The sequence below is a fragment of the Pyrus communis genome, chromosome 9, assembly GCF_041283825.1.
Source record: "Pyrus communis isolate YQ-2024b chromosome 9, ASM4128382v1, whole genome shotgun sequence".
In the NCBI taxonomy this organism is placed as follows: domain Eukaryota; kingdom Viridiplantae; phylum Streptophyta; class Magnoliopsida; order Rosales; family Rosaceae; genus Pyrus; species Pyrus communis.
In genome coordinates this window covers 26,824,718-26,842,173 of record NC_142573.1, presented here as the reverse complement: position 1 = coordinate 26,842,173, position 17,456 = coordinate 26,824,718, and the positions used below count along the sequence as shown (strand labels likewise).

General features: G+C 37.7%; 1 long non-coding RNA gene and 2 pseudogenes across 3 annotated transcripts in view; all 3 read left to right on the top strand.

The window, feature by feature from the left end:
- Positions 1 to 521: 521 nt before the first annotated feature.
- Positions 522 to 17,456, top strand: part of LOC148694505 (disease resistance protein At4g27190-like) — an 81,480-nt pseudogene continuing 64,545 nt past the window's right edge. Inside the window, exons 1-3 of the transcript XR_015966229.1 lie at positions 522 to 876; positions 991 to 1,167; positions 3,022 to 3,100. The product of XR_015966229.1 is annotated as a disease resistance protein At4g27190-like (transcript). The remainder of the gene's footprint in view (positions 877 to 990; positions 1,168 to 3,021; positions 3,101 to 17,456) is intronic.
- On the top strand, positions 9,446 to 15,074 carry LOC148694508 (disease resistance protein At4g27190-like; annotated as a pseudogene). Its single transcript, XR_015966230.1, has 4 exons — positions 9,446 to 12,009; positions 12,729 to 13,298; positions 13,485 to 14,266; positions 14,991 to 15,074. The product of XR_015966230.1 is annotated as a disease resistance protein At4g27190-like (transcript).
- On the top strand, positions 16,507 to 17,111 carry LOC148694507 (uncharacterized). The gene is made up of 3 exons (XR_015966434.1): positions 16,507 to 16,571; positions 16,703 to 16,768; positions 16,938 to 17,111. It is a non-coding gene; the product is annotated as an uncharacterized LOC148694507 (long non-coding RNA).

Here is a 17,456-nt window from a genome sequence, read left to right as displayed (position 1 = left end):
AAATATTTTATATTACGTAATTTTTAATTGTTCGATCTTAAATGATGTACAAACACAATGGGGAAATAATTGTCATTTTACGATAGTAAAAAATTAATATGCACTTCTGATCAAGTGATCATGCGACCTCTTAAAGCTTCCTGATCAAGTGATCATGCGACCTCCTAAGGTTTACTGATCAACTTAAAAAGCTTACTGGTCAAGTGCTTACTTGAATCAGATTCAAACCCCAACATAATAGAATAAAATAAAATTATTTTCATAGCTAATACAGTCAGTACAATTTCGTCGATGAATCAAATGTGCTAAATAATTGGTGTAGATTCCCACGCTAAAGTGCTAAATAATTGCCAGGAAAATTAAGTTATAATTTAAGATTGACGTCAACTAATACAGCTATTTCTTGCCTACCAAGGACCACTAAGTCCTCGCTTTTAGTCTTTTTCAATTGCATTTCTTTGTCGTACCACGTAATCTCTCTCATGCATTATTTATCTCATCTTCTTCTGCTAAGAGAGTCGTTCTTCCCATTGCCCTTCTCATTATCTGCTAAGAGAGTTGTTCTTCCCATTGCCCTTCTCTTGTCTGGTTTTGGTTTCTTTATCACAGCAACCTTCTTTTGCTTAATCTACTTTCCTTTACTTTTAAAAGTGAAAAGTCGAATCCAAAAACCAAAAGAAAAAAGAAAAATTACGTTCGGTCAATTTCGTTCTTTTCCGTGCCTCTTGATTTCATTTTTTGACAATTTCAATTTCCCATCACTCGGTTTTACTTAGAAAGGGAAAAAAAGGCATATATACGCAGTTGGCTTTATAAACAATCAACTTGTGCTCCAGTGTTCTATAGGCAAAGGAATCTGGAGAGACAAGGTACAAGGTGCGTCTTTTGATTTTTCCTTGTTTTTTGTTTCATTCCTCTGCTCTTTATGAGGTTTTTAGTTGTTTGTGTGAATTTGTTCGTTTTGTTTAACCCATATTATTGCTTTACCAGTCAACTTGAGATCAAGTGGAACAACAATCAAATCAGAATCGTATATGTTGGCTACGAGATGCTAGGATGCAATGGGGAACGCTGATAGATAGTTAGCCATTTGGTTAAAGTGGCGCCCCCAGGGTCCTAAACCCTAAAATCTTTGATCTAAAGTCTACGAACTTCAGGTTTACATACGTAAGTTTCTGCAAGTCACACACAGTACCAACACACAACAAATTAAAATACAAAACTGCATTCTAATCCTTCAAAAATATAACTTTTAAACTAAAACATTGTGTAAGATTAAAATCAAATTTAGTCCCTTGATGCATTTAGTAACCTCATAATTATATTATTTTTCTTTTTCCTCATTTAATTGTATTATGATATATATATATATATATATTTTTTTTTTTGTTATCATTATTTAGGTAAACTATATTTAAGAATGGCAACGGTTCGGTTTGGGGACGAAAATACTATATTCATCCCCATAACCACGAAAATTAACCATATCCATAACCGCAAATTAACTATCGGAGATTATCCATAACCATATCCACCGGATAACAGAATTTCAATCGGTTATAGGTTATATCCATCTTCGTCAAAAAACAAATAAATATATATATATATATATATATTTATCTAATTGACGCATTATAAATTTTAGTAGATACTAATTCCGTCATTAATTAGCAACATCCAATTACAAAAAACTAACAATATATTTGAAGTTGTTTATGATAACATGCACCAATTTCTTGACAGTGAGACTCTTGAAGAGAGATGAATCTGATAAACTTGTAATATTTGATAATTGATATATAAAATGATTCGATGAATTAATTTGGTTGAGTATAACAATAAGAGTATTGAATTGATGAGGTTGTTGGTATGCCCCATGCATGATGTTTGGTGCATAATAAAGATAGTATAGGGAGGGTTCGGTAAATTGAATAAAATTATATATATATATATATATATATATATATTCAGGTTGGATTCGGGGACGGATACGGATTGGGGATCCCTATAACCATATCCAAAACCATAACCAAATAAAGTTCACGATTTTTCCCCAAATCCATACCATACCCGAATTTTCATATACAAATCCAATCCATTCAGGCAGTTATCCACGGTTATCGGGTTTAGCGGTTAAAATTGTCATCCCTAACTATATTTCAATACACTTTCTATTCTTCATTTATGTCACATCCTAGACAGGTTGGTCTATAACACAATATTGTCCGCTTTGGACCACGCCTTCATAGTTTTGTTTTTGGGTTTCAGCACGAGAACTTCCCAGGGGGGTCACCCATCCTAGGATTGCTCTCACCCAAACTCGCTTACCTTCGAAGTTCTTATGGGATCCAAAGCTAGTGAGTTCCCAAAAGGCCTCGTGCTACAGGGAGGGGAGCATGTACATATAAGGCACATCACCCCCTCTCCGTTGGTCGATGTGGGATCTTACAATCCACCCCAATTAAGGGGAACCCGATGCTCTCACCGGAACATCCGTACCGAATGGCAGAGTGGCTCTGATACCATTATGCCACATCCCAAACCAGCTTCGTCATAGCACGATATTGTCTGGTTTGGGCCACACCTTCACGATTTTGTCTTTGGGTTTCGGCACGAGAACGTCTTTGGGGGACACCCATCCTAGGATTGCTCTCGCCCGAACTCACTTAACTTCGGAGTTCCGATGGAATCCGAAGCCAGTGAGTTCCCAAAAAGCCTTGTACTATAGGGAGGGGAATATGTACATATAAGGCACATCACCTCGTCTCCGTTGGTCGATGTGGGATCTTACAATTTATGTAGATTAATTCATTTAATATATTTTAGTATAGTCATTTCGGTACAGATATTTAGGTATATTAATTTAATATAATACATTTCGGTATAGACATTTAGTACATCTTATATTTCAATACATACATTTGGGTACATCAATTCATTTTAATATATTTTTGGTATTCGACGTTTCCTAAATGGATCCTATCAAATATTTCACATTTTCTATGATCATCTTTATTTTAGGTATTTGAATGTAGGAGGAGGTGGATGCCCTTATTGGAGCCTGGCCCTGCAGCTCAACCTGGGAAGTGCGGGAATCAAGGTAGATTAATTCATTTAATATATTTTAGTATCGTCATTTCGATACTGATATTTAAGTACGTTAATTTAATATAATACATTTCAGTATAGACATTTAGGTATGTCATAAACATTTAAATACATCAATTCCTTTTAATATATTTCGGTACACTTATATATTTACATGTTTCTTATTTGTCATTATTTTTATTTTTTGAATATTTTCTCATTTAGGTACATTTATAAGGATATAATTGGAGGAAGTTAAACAAAATTAATAAATTAAAATGTGTAAATTAACAAATTCAAATATTTAATGGGAGACATTAATTGAATATTATACACATTAAACACTAAAACAAAAACAGAATATGAATTAAAGTACATATCTAAGAACTAAATAAATATGTAACCTAACACCAGCTTTTAATTAAATATTAATTTTTCGATTTATTAAAGTTCAGAAACCTCAATTAAAATTTATGACAATCCAACGATTGTATTGCCATGTTAAAAAAATGGAACCACGGTCAATTACGATTTTTTCAACCAAACATTTGAATCTGGAAAAACAATCGTAGAAATAAGTTCATAAGATAGAGGGCCACTCATTGATACTGGAACATGCTACAATTATTAGTCCACGCCTTGCGACTTGCAGTGGTTTGACGATCGGGGCGAATCTCTGCCATTTTAAAATTAGGATTGTTTGAGTTTCCACGGAGTGTTGAACCCCCTTTCCCAAGTCCCAAATTCTAGCTCTCGTTCCCATATCTGTGCTTCATAAGGTTTTTATTTTGGGATAGCATGCTTCACTTTGGCGGTGGTGACGCTAGTCGGCTTCGCCGAGAAAAGGCAGGTTGATGGCTAAGCTCGCGGGTTAAAGACAAAAGATAGAGATTTGGATTCAATCTCTTGAAGCACTACTTTTTTTTTTTGGAATCATCCTTGAGGAAGAGCTTGACCTTCTCCTTGAATGGCACCTCGAAAACTCCTTCCTAATGTGGATGGAACGAATCTGGTGACGATATTTCCTTCCATAATCTAATCTCGAACAAAATGACAATCAATCTCAATGTGTCTAGTTCGTTGGCAGCAATATGGAGGGCTGCTTGGTTATCACAAAATAGGGTAGCTGGCCCTTGATTTTTAATCCTCAAATCATGAAACAAGTATTGCAGCCATGCTAGTTCACAACACGTTGCTGCCATAGAACGCTACTCTGCTTCCGCTGACGACAGAGACCGTTTTCTAACTTTTGCTCTTCCATGAAATAAGGCAATTTCTTATTTGCCCCTACGCGCTCGTGGGTTCAAACCCTACATAAACAACTAAAGAGTTGATAGAAAGGGTTGAGGAAATTCGACATGACCAAAAACACTTTCTTGAAACCTGAGAAGTTAACAAAATAATTCCAATTAAATCTCCAAAATACTTCTAAAAATGAAATAAAATACTAAAATTCAAGACGGGATATCACAAGCCTAGTGGCCAGGAAGGCTCAATCACTATCGTTGCTGTCACGCCCTGATCCCGACATACTTCCAGGATCGACACGTGACGTCACCAAGTACCCTTATATCTAACATACCCTGCCTCTAGGATATGGACAAAGCACTACTCAAGATTCGGATTGCGTAGTAAATTTTGTATACTTTATGGTTGCATCTAACCTCCTCGTTAAACTGCCTATGTACCCCAAATAGGGATCAAGCCATTCGTAGTTCACCTTTGTCAAACTCTGAACTTTTCATAAAACATAAAGTACCACACTACACATCAATCATAATCCAAACAACAATTGTCATATTGCCACACACATAGGTATGCCATTCACCCATATATGTTTTCCAACACCATTCCACAGTCACATCAATCAATAACACATATAATGCATCAAAATCCAACACTATCAAGTTCTAGACCACTCAACGAAACCAAAATACCAAGCAACTTCTTGTAATCTTTTCAGACCTACCACCTGTACAATCAATGCCTACACCATGAGAATGGTGCACCAGGTAAACAAGAACCCAGATAAGCTGCGAAACTCGTGTGAGTGACAATAATACAACCTATGTGATAATCAATAAAAAAAATAAAAAAAAAAACCATCGATGATAGTTTATAAACCTCAAATATAAATTCATACTTATGAAATCATAGTCAAGTCATTAAAAACTACGAATGAGTCACCCAAACATCCAACGGCTTTTCTAATTCAAACCACAAAGATTCTCAAAAGTTATCGTTCATAAATACATTAAAAACTAGGGTTAGAGGGACGCAGTTCGACCGAAGCCTACATAAGTAGCCAAATAGGAAGTGGCCCCCCCATAGCAGATTAACTGAGCGGAGCCACCCCTGAGAAGGTAACAAAGTAGGTAGTGACCCCCATCATGGATTAACCAAGCAGAGTCACACCTACGGAACCATTAGGCAGTGATCACCCATTGCTAATTAACCAAGCATGATCACCCTTAAGTATGTATGGCCATAAGGATCGCCCATCACGGATTAACCAAGCATAATTGTATGGTTCCCTATCACAGATTAACCAAGCATGACCACCTTTGAGAAGATAACCAAGTAGGTAGTGACCCCCATCATGGATTAACGAAGTAGAGTCATAACTACGAAACTGTTAAACAGTGATCACCCATTACGGATTAATCAAGCATGATTACCCCTAAGTACGTATAACCATAAGGATCGTCCATCACAGATTAACCAAGCACAATTGTACGGTCCCCTATCATAGATTAACCAAGCATGACCACCTTTGAGAAGATGACCTAGTAGGTAGTGACCCTCCATCTCAGATTAAGCAAACATAGTCACACCTATAAAACTGTTAGGCAGTAATCACCCATCGCAGATTAACCAAACATGATCACCCCTAAGTATGTATGGCCATAAGGATCGCCCATCGCATATTAACTAAGCATGATCCATAAATAGTATGGTCCCGTATCGCAGATTAACCAAGCAAAACCATCCATGTACCACTGCTACATGGTATGGACACGGTGTCACCTAACCCCTTAACACTAAGGTAATGGTCCTCTACTAGCCCTCATGTTTAACAAACATTTCAAATAGGCAAGTCACATAACATTTCATAAAGTAGATCGATGGCAAACTTTATAAAAATAATTATTTAACATAAAACATAATTTAAAAATCCATGTTGTATCCACAAAGTATACTAGCATGAGAGGTTTTCAGGGTAATAAATATATCACATATATATTAAAGTCACTCACTGAGATAAGCCCACAAAGCCTCACTAAGTCTCTAGTAATATAATTTTAGTATTTCAAACGGTTCAAGACATGTTGACCAAAAGTCAACTCTCAATCAGCGGTGGGGTCTACAACCCTACGTAATTCGATCCGGAATATCCACCCATGAATCATCGATCCGTAACTTCCAAGAGTCTCATTAATCTTCTAGAACAATATCCTAAAATTTCAGAACGATCCAACGGTCGGATCTTTGCCAATCACTAAAATTAGGTGGCGTCACTAATTAGTTTTACAAATTTAGAAGTTCAATTCCAGAAAATCCGTACATCATATGCCCGATCCGTAAGTTCCAACAGTCCTCAAATATTACGTACTATAACACATTAAAGTTTGGTGACAATCCAACGGTCGGATCATCGATTCATATAATGATCAAGTGGTGTACCATAATGAAAATGGGTTCAAACAATCAAATCACATCAAGGGGATATCAAATATGAAATCAGGACATCTAATTTAGCTTAAAAAAATCATCGGTCCATGGGCCATTCGCCACTGCAGGTGGCGGTTTCCAGCAAACGGAAACCCAATTTTCCGACTAACTCTAAAAGTTACCAAATTTTACAGAAATGTAGAACTCATCAAGGGGAAGAACTTTCATACTTGGGCCAAATTCCAATTCGGTCCGAAAACACCTGAAATCGCCTCGATCCGCCGGAAACCCTTGAAATGTGTACACTTTGATTCATCTTCTTCGGTGCTCCACCGCCCCCAAACTTGTTTGGGGTTTGTTCCTAGGCCTAAGAGGAGTTGATTGTTGGTGGTTTTCTATGGTGATTCATGTAGGAAAAGCAGATCGCCGTCGTGCACCCACAGAGCTAGTCGGCGTGTTCTAGAGGAAACCGAGGCCCAATTCTTTCAATTTCTAGGTGAAAATGGAAGCGAAGAGATCAATGATGCGTTCTCAAGTGTTGCCCCGTCACAATTCACCTGAAAATGATATGAGAAGGCATCGGATTGCATGTCGGAAGTTGGGTCGAGTCGCCGTTCGGATAGGGGGGCCGAGGTTCCATTCTTCTCTCTTCCTTCCTTTCCCTCATTTTTTCTCATCCTGATTGCCCTGTTTCCCTCTCATTTCTCTCCTTTCTCTCATTTTCTTCCCATCATCGCCACACATATGACACCAAAAATTAGTGCAACAAATATGGAGCCTTCCAAATTTATGATCAAATGACCATTTTGCCCTTAACTTTGTTCGTTTATAACTCTTTTGTTATAACTCCAAATTACATTTCGTTTGCGCCCACGCGTTCGTATCAACGAGTACTATCCAAATATAAATAAAGTGACAAAACATATAGGAATTAAATACGTCCTCAAAAAATCCATTTAATTCATTAAGGGCGTTTTCATCCTTTTACTTATTAAAAAAAATTATACGCCACAAATATAAAGGCATCAAAACTAAGAATACAAAATACGTAAGTTTAAATAGTGAAATTCGGGGCCGAGATTTCACAGTTGATGTCATTATCACTACTACCACCATTGCCACCACAACCTCTACCATCTTTGTCATCATCACCATCGCAACCTCTCAATCAATGTTGTTGATACTGTTCCTTTCTAGCATTGTTACCACAACAACCTTCTGCCTCGACTACCATCACCATCATTCCTACTACCAGTCTACCATTACCCTTTTCCCACTCAACTATTGTCACCATCCAATGGGTGTGTCCCCATCACTACTACAACCAACCTAACCACCATTGCTTCTAGCACAACTTTTGCCATAAGCACCATCTCACCAGCACTGCCATTATTCTTATACATTACAAAGATATTACTATCAAACACAAAATTATTGGCTTTTGACATTATCTATAGCGTAATGCTTGGGAGACCAAATTAAAAAAAAAAAAAAATTGTAAACCAAATGATGTGGATGTGATAATTGGAATATAACTCAAGTGTTGATTAACGTGCTAATTTTCTATTTGTGACACATCATTCGATTTGCAAATTCGATCTCCCTAACATTACCCTTATCTATATGTATCTGAATACTATACACGTTTCAATATTTTTTTTCAAAAAAAGATCATTATAAAATTCAACTAACATATACATTATCTAAACATAAAAATGCAAAAGGGAATTGTTATTAGTACTCCAAAAATCTCATTCTACACCCCAAATTTTCTATATTGGGAAAGAAAAATATACTTGTGAGGAATGTAGAATAAGATTTTTAGAGTACCAATAACACTTCCCAAAAGTATTACAAAAATTCTTTTAAACACACAAACTCAGACGCCAATAACTCCTCTTTTCTTCCTCCTCGCAACTTTTTCACCTTGTTTTTCCTCCATCTTCCTTCGTCTAGGACCAATCATCATGGCTGCCATTATCATACTTTTAAGTAAAAAAATTGAATTCTCTTCAAGATGAACAAACTCAAACGCTTGGCAGCCTCCTTGCTCTGCTCGACCTTTCCATCTCTGATCCTGATTTCGCGGTTGATGGCCTCAGATTTATTTCGTAAACTAGAGGTCGTCATGAGCCTCTGGAACTTGTCGAGCCTTAGCAGAGTTGACTCAGTCAGCTCGCGAGAATCGGGGGTCAACTCCATCGTACCATCTAGCTCAGTAGCTATGTGGTACAGTGTTCAACGAGCCTTAGCAGAGTGCTCATGCACCGGCTTTAAGCGTGCAGATATGTTGTTTGTTAAAATGTCTCAGTGAAATTCAAAGCAAATTATATATGTTTTCTTTGTTTTTAAGATTTGAAAACAGTTGCTTAAGTTCCGTACCAAGCAAGTTTATTTTAGTATAATAATTGTATATGAAAACTTGTCCATCATCTCGACTTCTTGCAAGTGTGGTGTAACCTTCTTTTTGCTTTTATTTTTGTTTCATTTGTTTCATTTTTTTAATTTCATCTGCTTTGAAAGAAAAAAAATGATTCCTTTCTCGTATCCTTAAATTTTTGTTTGGATTCATATATATTCAACAGATAGAAGAAGCAGACGAATTGGTAAGCTGAAGGTGCCATGGCGATAAAGATAATCGCCGCAATTATTCCTACAATAATTAACTAAACAATTAGACCACTTGGACACCAAGTGAGTTATGTCATTTTCTACAAAAGCAACCTTAAAGATCTAAGGAGTACATTGAAGAATTTTGATGCTGTCAAACAAAGGATGAACGATGCGGTTGAAGAAGTCGAAGGAAAAGTTAATCAAAAAGTGGAAGCTGATGTCCGGAACTGGCAGACAGAAGCGGATGTGATCTCTCGAGAGGCAGAAGCATTATTGGATGATGAAGGCTGTGCAAAGACAAAGTGTCTCTATGTATGTCCTAACCTGATATCCTATCATCAGCTCAGCAGAAAATCAACTAAATTGGTCAGAAAGATTGAAGAACATGAAAATAAAAAAGAGTTTGCCAGTATCTCTTACAATGCTGCTGTGGAAGACATATCTGCCATAGCCTCCGACGAGTACATTGCCTTTGAATCAAGGACTTCAATGGTGAAGGATATCATTACGCAATTGAAAAAACCTGATATCAACAAGATTGGTGTGTACGGATTAGGGGGCGTTGGGAAGACAACACTTGCCAAAGAGGTTTACAGAGAAGCTATGGAAGAGAAGTTATTTGATGATGTGGTTATAATTCTAAACGTAAAAGAAAAAAAAGACAATGAAACAATTCAAAAAGCAATTACCAAAAAGTTGAGGATGGATGTTGATGAATCTGTGGATATGGGAACAAGGGCGAATCTCCTACGGGCCAGGATAAAAGAGGGGAAGCCTCTTGTCATTTTAGACGATGTTTTGGAAAGAATTGACTTTGTGGCCGTGGGACTCGTCGGTGTGCCGAACTATAAGTTATTGTTGACATCTAGAGATAGACAAGTTTTATTCCATGATATGCGTACACAAAAAAATTTTGAAATTGGATTTTTAAAAGAAAACGAAAGTTGGAGTTTGTTTGAGAAGATGGCGGGTAATGTCGTTAAAGACAACCGTATACTAAAAGAAGCAACCCAGCTAGCAAAGAAATGTGGAGGTTTGCCGGTTTTGGTTGTTGCAGTTGCAAGTGCTTTAAGGGAAAGTAGTTTGGAGGAATGGAAAGATGCGTTGAGAAGTTTCAAAAGATTTGACAGGAAAGAAATGAATGAAAAAGCATTCTTGACTCTAAAGTGGAGTTACGAACAATTGGAGGATCAAGAGCTTAAGCAGTTGTTCTTGCTTTGCGGGAGTTGCAGCAATTATCTCAGTGACTTGCTAAAGTATAGTATGGGTTTGGGTTTGATAAAAAATGTTGAGACAATGGAAGATGCACGGAATTCATTGAATAGAATGGTTAAAAAACTAAAAAATTATTGCCTATTGCTGGACAGTTATGAGGATGACTCTGTTACAATGCATGAGCTTGTACGAGATGTTGCTGTCCGGATTGCATCTGATGATCAAAGGGCCTTTTCAAGAGCATATGGAGATGAGGTGAAAGAATGGCCAACTGAGGATTTATTTAAAAGTTACACTGCCATCTCCTTGAGGGTTTGCAAGATCCCCAGGCTTCCTGAAGTACCTTGGGAATGCCCAGAATTAAAATTGTTGGTCTTTGTGAATGATGATATTGGCAACTCCCAGGAAATCCCAAGCAAATTTTTTGAAGGGATGAAAGAACTCAAAGGGTTGGATGTAACTGCATTCAGTATTCAGTCATTACCTCCATCTCTTCAATCCCTAAAGCATCTCCAGACATTGTGTTTAGATCAATGTGAGTTGGAAGACATAACTCTTGTTGGACGGCTAACAAACTTGAAAATTCTTAGCCTGATATACTCCAAGGTTAAAGAGTTGCCCAAAGAAATAGGGCAATTGACTAAGCTACAATTATTGGATTTGACATGTTGCTCTGAACTTGTTCTGATCTCACCTGATGTTATATCAAGCTTGACAAGACTAGAAGAGTTGAGGATGGGAATAAAAAGCTTCAAGCAATGGGAGGGTGATGGTTCCACTAGTGGAGGAAGTAATGCTACTGTTTCAGGGCTGAAGCACTTGGTTGAACTAACCGCATTAGAGATACATGTTCCAGATGCTAACCTTCTTCCAGCCAACTTGTTCTCCGACAAGTTAGAAAGATACAGCATACTTATCGGTGATTGTTGGGCATATCCTGACATCCATCCAACCTCCTCGAACATGCTAAAACTCAAGATTACAAGGAGAAATCAGTTCGACCGAGGTATGCAGTTGTTGGTAAAGAAATGTGTGCAATTGTACTTGGATGGGATGGAGATTGTGAATATTATTTCCTATCTATTGGACAGTGAAGCTGTTAATCAACTGAAGCATTTCCATGTCCAAAACAACAACAAAGTTAAATATGTCATTAACTCCGTCAGCTGGAGTTATTCTCATAATGCCTTCTCCAACCTGGAATCTCTAGCTCTTGAAGACCTTGTGAGTTTGGAAAGTGTATGTTATGGGCAACTCATAGGCGAGCCTTTCCCAAAGTTAAAATCTTTGAGACTCCGGAATCTACCAAAGCTTATTGGTTTCTCTTCCAAAGGCAAGCAATTAACGATTGCTACAGAAGCCGACGAAATCGTTACGGTGGATGAAGTTGGTGGACCATCGAGACTGTTCAATAATGGGGAGGTACTTTCTTAGTTATTTTTTCTAGCAAAATGGTTGCATGATTCTTTCTCCAAATAGCTTTCTTCTTCGAATTTCGACATATAATTCTTTTTTTTTTTATTTCAATAAGAAAAAAGATATAAATGCTTAAGATTTATTTTTTTTCCAATAAGCAAAAACCATTTAAATGATATATTATGTTATTAGGTTATGATAGTAAAAAAAATTCCAAAATTGGTCGTCCCCTATTGTTTGAAGGAGCAATTAAATTGAAGGGCGAGGCTTTTGGGTTTGATTTATGGATTTAAAGTGTGAAGGAGATGCAATTGATATTGCTGCTGTTGTGTTTGGGGAAGAGAGAGAGAGAGAGGAGGAGGATGAGCGGCTTCTTTTTCTTACTTGAGTTTGTGGATGGGTGTTAAGTAATGAGACGTGCTATAAAAAGGTCACACTTATTTTGTGTGCATAAAATTTGAACTTGCTTTCACAACAATATGTTTTGGTATCAATTAAAATAATTTAAATTTTGATTAAATTGACATAATTTTGGCCCTATATTTCTTCTTGTTCTTTGCTAGTTAATGAAATGACAAAGACATACAGCTGTCTAGTAGCCTAGTTGCTTACTTTTTTAATATATGACCTTTAATTTCTATCTAAATATTTTGAGCATGTATGGCTAACAGCAATGTAAACTGTAATTTCCTAAAATAACATAAATTTTGTTCTGTACTATGCAGGCTACGATGCCCAACTTAACAACCCTGATTGTGCATCAATGTGATAGTTTAAGATTCTTGTTTTCGAGTTCCATGGCTAAATCTCTCAGGCAACTAAAACTTCTCGAGATATCCAAATGTCAGGCACTACAAGCAGTATATGACACATCATCTACCACTCAATTGAATGGTTTTGAGTGCCCAAATCTACATTCAGTTGAGATAGACTTGTGTGACAGTTTGAAAAATGTCTTTCCCTCTTCAATGGCCAAAGAGCTTAAGCAGGTACGCAAGTTGAAAGTTGAGAATTGTGGTTTAATGGAGGAAATTGTCGCGAATGACGAAGGACCACAAGCGATGTACAAGGAGTTTAGGTTCCCTCAAGTAACCTATATGATGTTTAATAATCTACCCCAACTTCGGAGTTTTTATCCAGCATTACATGTTTCTAATTGGCCAGCACTCAACGTATTAAATTTCAAGAAATGTGGTGGTGTGGAAATTTTTGCTGCCGAATTTTCAACATATCAAGACAAACTTGAGTTGGGCCACTCGACACCAATGAAACAGCCTTTCTTTTTAATTGAGAAGGTAACCATACTTGTACACAATTCTTTTGATATTCAAAATTTTATGTGATTTTACGTACTAGTTAAAGTGTTAAACATACACCATCAACTAAATACATTTATTAACTTTTTAATATTAAAATTATTATGTGGTGTCCAGTTTTTCAAAATATTTTAAAGCATGCCGTTACCGTTGGTAATATTTCAGGGCAAGTCATTTCTCGACTTGGAATACTTGACGTTGGACGCGAACACGGAGATTTGGTATGAACTGTATGGTCCACTCCTGGGGGAGTGGTTGAGGAAACTCAAATCAATTGAGTTTGCTACGTCACATCCCAAATCAATGGAGAACTTCGTGTGCTCTCTGCTCCTTGGAAAGAATTAATTGTCCACGACCACCAAGGAAGTAGTAGAGGGGAAATACATGAAGTTGAGACCCTCCCATATGTAAAGCTTTTGTGGCTCATCGATATGCCAGAGTTGGTACATCTAGGAAAGGAAAACTTCCAACCAGGGGACCCTGTTTTTCCAAACTTGGAAGTTCTATGCGTGCACAAATGTGGCAGATTAGAGAATCTAGCTTCAACTTTGATATCCTTTCAGAATCTAACCATTTTGAATATATGGAGTTGTCACGGACTGCGATACTTAATACCTTATTCTGTCGCTAAGAATTTGCAGCAACTCAAGAAGTTGGAAGTTGAGTCCTGCCAAAGAATGGTAGAAATAGTAGCGAGCAACGGAGATGATCCAGAAAATGAGATTACTTTCAGTTGCTTGCAACATCTTGAACTTTCTGATCTACCAAGTCTGCAAGGCTTTTGCACGGGAAATTGCATTTTCAAGGTCCCACATTTAGAAACTTTTATTGTCAAGGACTGCCACCTGACCAAGTTAACGATTTCTCCTGATGGGTTACTCCAAAGTGATCCAAGACTAGAAATAGCAAAAGAAACTGATGATGAGGAGAATGATCGTGATCAAACCGTAAGTTCTTCATTCACTAATTAAGCATCTGTTAATTTCACTCTCCAATTTTCAGCTTTTTCTGAACCTTGAACCGTCAAATTTAATAGTCTGATTTATTCATCTTATTCATAGTTGTTCAGTCAGATTTCATATTGAACAGTTTGTGTTTATATGTAATCGTCAATGAAATACATATTTCTACAGGAGCAGCGGATGATTGTGGATTCAAATGTAGATGTTACATTTGCATGACTCTCTGCCAAAAAGGAATCCTCAATTTTCGCGGTGTGTTAAGGTTTTCCAATTGTGTGCGATAGCGTGTTTGTGTGTTATTTTCCTCTTCCTTTTAAAGGAAGAAATTTCAGCTTGGAAAGCAGACTGGAAGGCACTCTGATCTGTTGGACCACACTACGCATTCCCCACAAATCACATTGGTGTGCTCATATTTTTAGATGGAGACCACTATTTGTCATATTCCAAGAACAAGATGAGCACCACTCTAATCATCAGCGACCGCTTATCGGATTTAAGCTTTCAAGCTTCCGCCTTGTGTGATTTCTGTTGGCCATATTATGTTTATGTATGATTGCTTGGACCCTTTTGGCTTTGGGGTTATTGAGGATGCACGCTATCTTGGCTTTGGCGTTATTGTGGTTGCTACTTTCAGTATACTTATTTCCAATATTTCTTGTTTACTTGCTCAAACTATTCTCTATTCGCCCCCTCAATGGTCTGTGCCCAGCCTTGCTTCCGTGGCCGATCGCATCTTGTTTGATATTAGCCCGCAAGCTGCGGCCTCAATGGAAAGCTATCCCAGAAACTTGTGTGCAATTTGGGAAGTCATGTATGCTTGTATTGACTTGTGTGTTTCGTCATAAGGGTGTGTTTTGTATTTGGAGCTTTGTTCGCTACATTTTCGGTTTTGGTGTTTGGGAAATAATGCTTGTGTGATTTCTGAATTGGTTTTTGGGATGCACCTCAATTTCCATATTTTCTTCACACTCTCTACTAGGGTTGGGCAAACGGGTCCTGGGCCCGCGGGTCGGGGCGGGTACGGGGCGGGTCCTGTTTTTAAATAGGGGAAACGGGGCGGGGCGGGCCTAGGTAATGGCATTCTAGGGTCGGGCCGGTTCCAGATTTATAGAAAAACGGGGCCCCGAACCGGCCCGTTTGTAATTGAAATGGACGGCCCAGATTGAAAATAAACATACCTTCCAATCATGACCGTTGGTTTTACCCTAATTGATTCAGTGAGATGTGAGAGTCTTTGCAGTCTCTCGATCGACCTTGACCTCTCTGTCTCTGACCTCGACCTCTCCGTCTCTGAACTTTGAACTCTGAAGTCCGTCTTTGATGTGAGAGTCTTTCTTCTTGATTGTTCTCCTCGACCTCTCCGTCTCTGAAGTCCGACCTCACCTCGACCTCGACCTCTCCGTCTTTACTCTCTCTCGACCTCGATCTCGATCTTCTTCTTGATTGTTCTCCTCGACATCTCATCCTAGACCCAGGCACCCACACAACCCATCTTCCGATTCTTGTTCACTCTTTCCCGACGACATCACCGCCGTCGCGATCAGGTGAATTCTTTAACCTCTTTTTTTTTTTTTTTTTTTTTTTTAATAGGTTCTTTAACCTCTGATCTGATGTATGTAATCTGTTCTGTGCTCAATATATTGGGATGTTCATGTTTGTTCTTGCTAATTTGGTGGATTTTTTTTATTTTTTAGCTTGTTTTCACATCCAAATGTTGAGTAGAAGTCCTTGTATTTCACATATATTCTGAAGAATCTGAAGTATTTCCAAGCATATTGATTTGCAATCCGGAGACATCCATTCTATTTCTGTTCATTTTTAAAATTTTTAATTTATTTTCATTGCCATATTTGTTAAAGGTTTCAAATTAGGATCTGAGAAGCATACTGATACAACAGAGGTTTCAAATTATTTTCATTGTCATATTTGTTCACTCTGTTTAATTGTGCTGCGGCTGCTGCCTGCCTGTCCAATTTTACCTTGTACTTTTTGTTTAAGGGTGGAATTCTCGGGGCATTAGACTTAATGTGTAGATTATTTGCTATCAATCAGAAAGCATTTTGGTAAAATGTCATGAATGGTGAGTGCATGCATGTTGCTGCATGTTACTGGCCTGCACACAATTGGTTATTTGGATGGTTATTTTTCTTCTCTCTTGGCATATAATTATGTTCCATGTCATGAACTCCAAATTGATTTTTTTTTTTTAATCAATTATGCAATTTAGTAACTCAGCGCAATTGTTCCTGCACGGGAAAAGCAAACAATTGTAAGATCTGCAATAAGTAAGGTACCAGAATGATTGGAGATATCAGAATGATTGGATAAATGTGGATGGGAAACCAGAATATTATTTTCATCTTTGAAGTGTTTGTTTCTCATTTATACTGTCATGACTCATGTCATTTTCTTCTGGTGCAGTTCCGCGCAGCTATTCAGTTGCAGTTTGATTTCCATTGAGCAATTTACAATCTTGGAACCGTATTGGTTAGTTTGTTACTTATCTTAATAATTTTAGGATAATGTGATACTCCATTCATAATTTAAATGGACTCTCAGTTTCCTCTATAGTGGATAACAAGAAACCACTGGTTCTCTTATCTAATAATCCCCCGTAACTTGAATTACCAAACCTTGGTCTTTTTCTTACTTGCAGTACGGATTGGCTGAGGACACACTAAGAACTGGGGGATCTGGACACCCCAAAGAAGTTTCACCTAATGAGTTGTATGGTCAATCGGCTATCTACATTGCAGCTGCTCATGCTTTGAAACCAAATTACAATGTAAGGTTCCCATAGTTTTCTTTCTCAACCAATTTGATTTGATATTTATATGGAGAAGGATATCCCTTCAGTGAGAGAGACTTAATTTTCCTAATTCTTTCAGTGGTCATACCTTGATGTCTGCTTAATCTCGTTGGTTGAGAGATTATATTTTTGGTTTGCTGACATGATAATTTCTAATCTTCACAGCTTCCTTTACCATATCTTAAAGTTGGATATCTTACTGATCGTGATCGTGATCTGACTTTACCACCTGACTTTACCACCTGGTGCTGGTGAATCTGTAGTTCTGTACAATTTTTTTTTTCTTTCAAACAACCAAAAAAAAAAAAAGGAACCCGTGGACCCTGCCCGAACCGGCCCGTTTCAACCGGGCCAGGTAATGTCCGG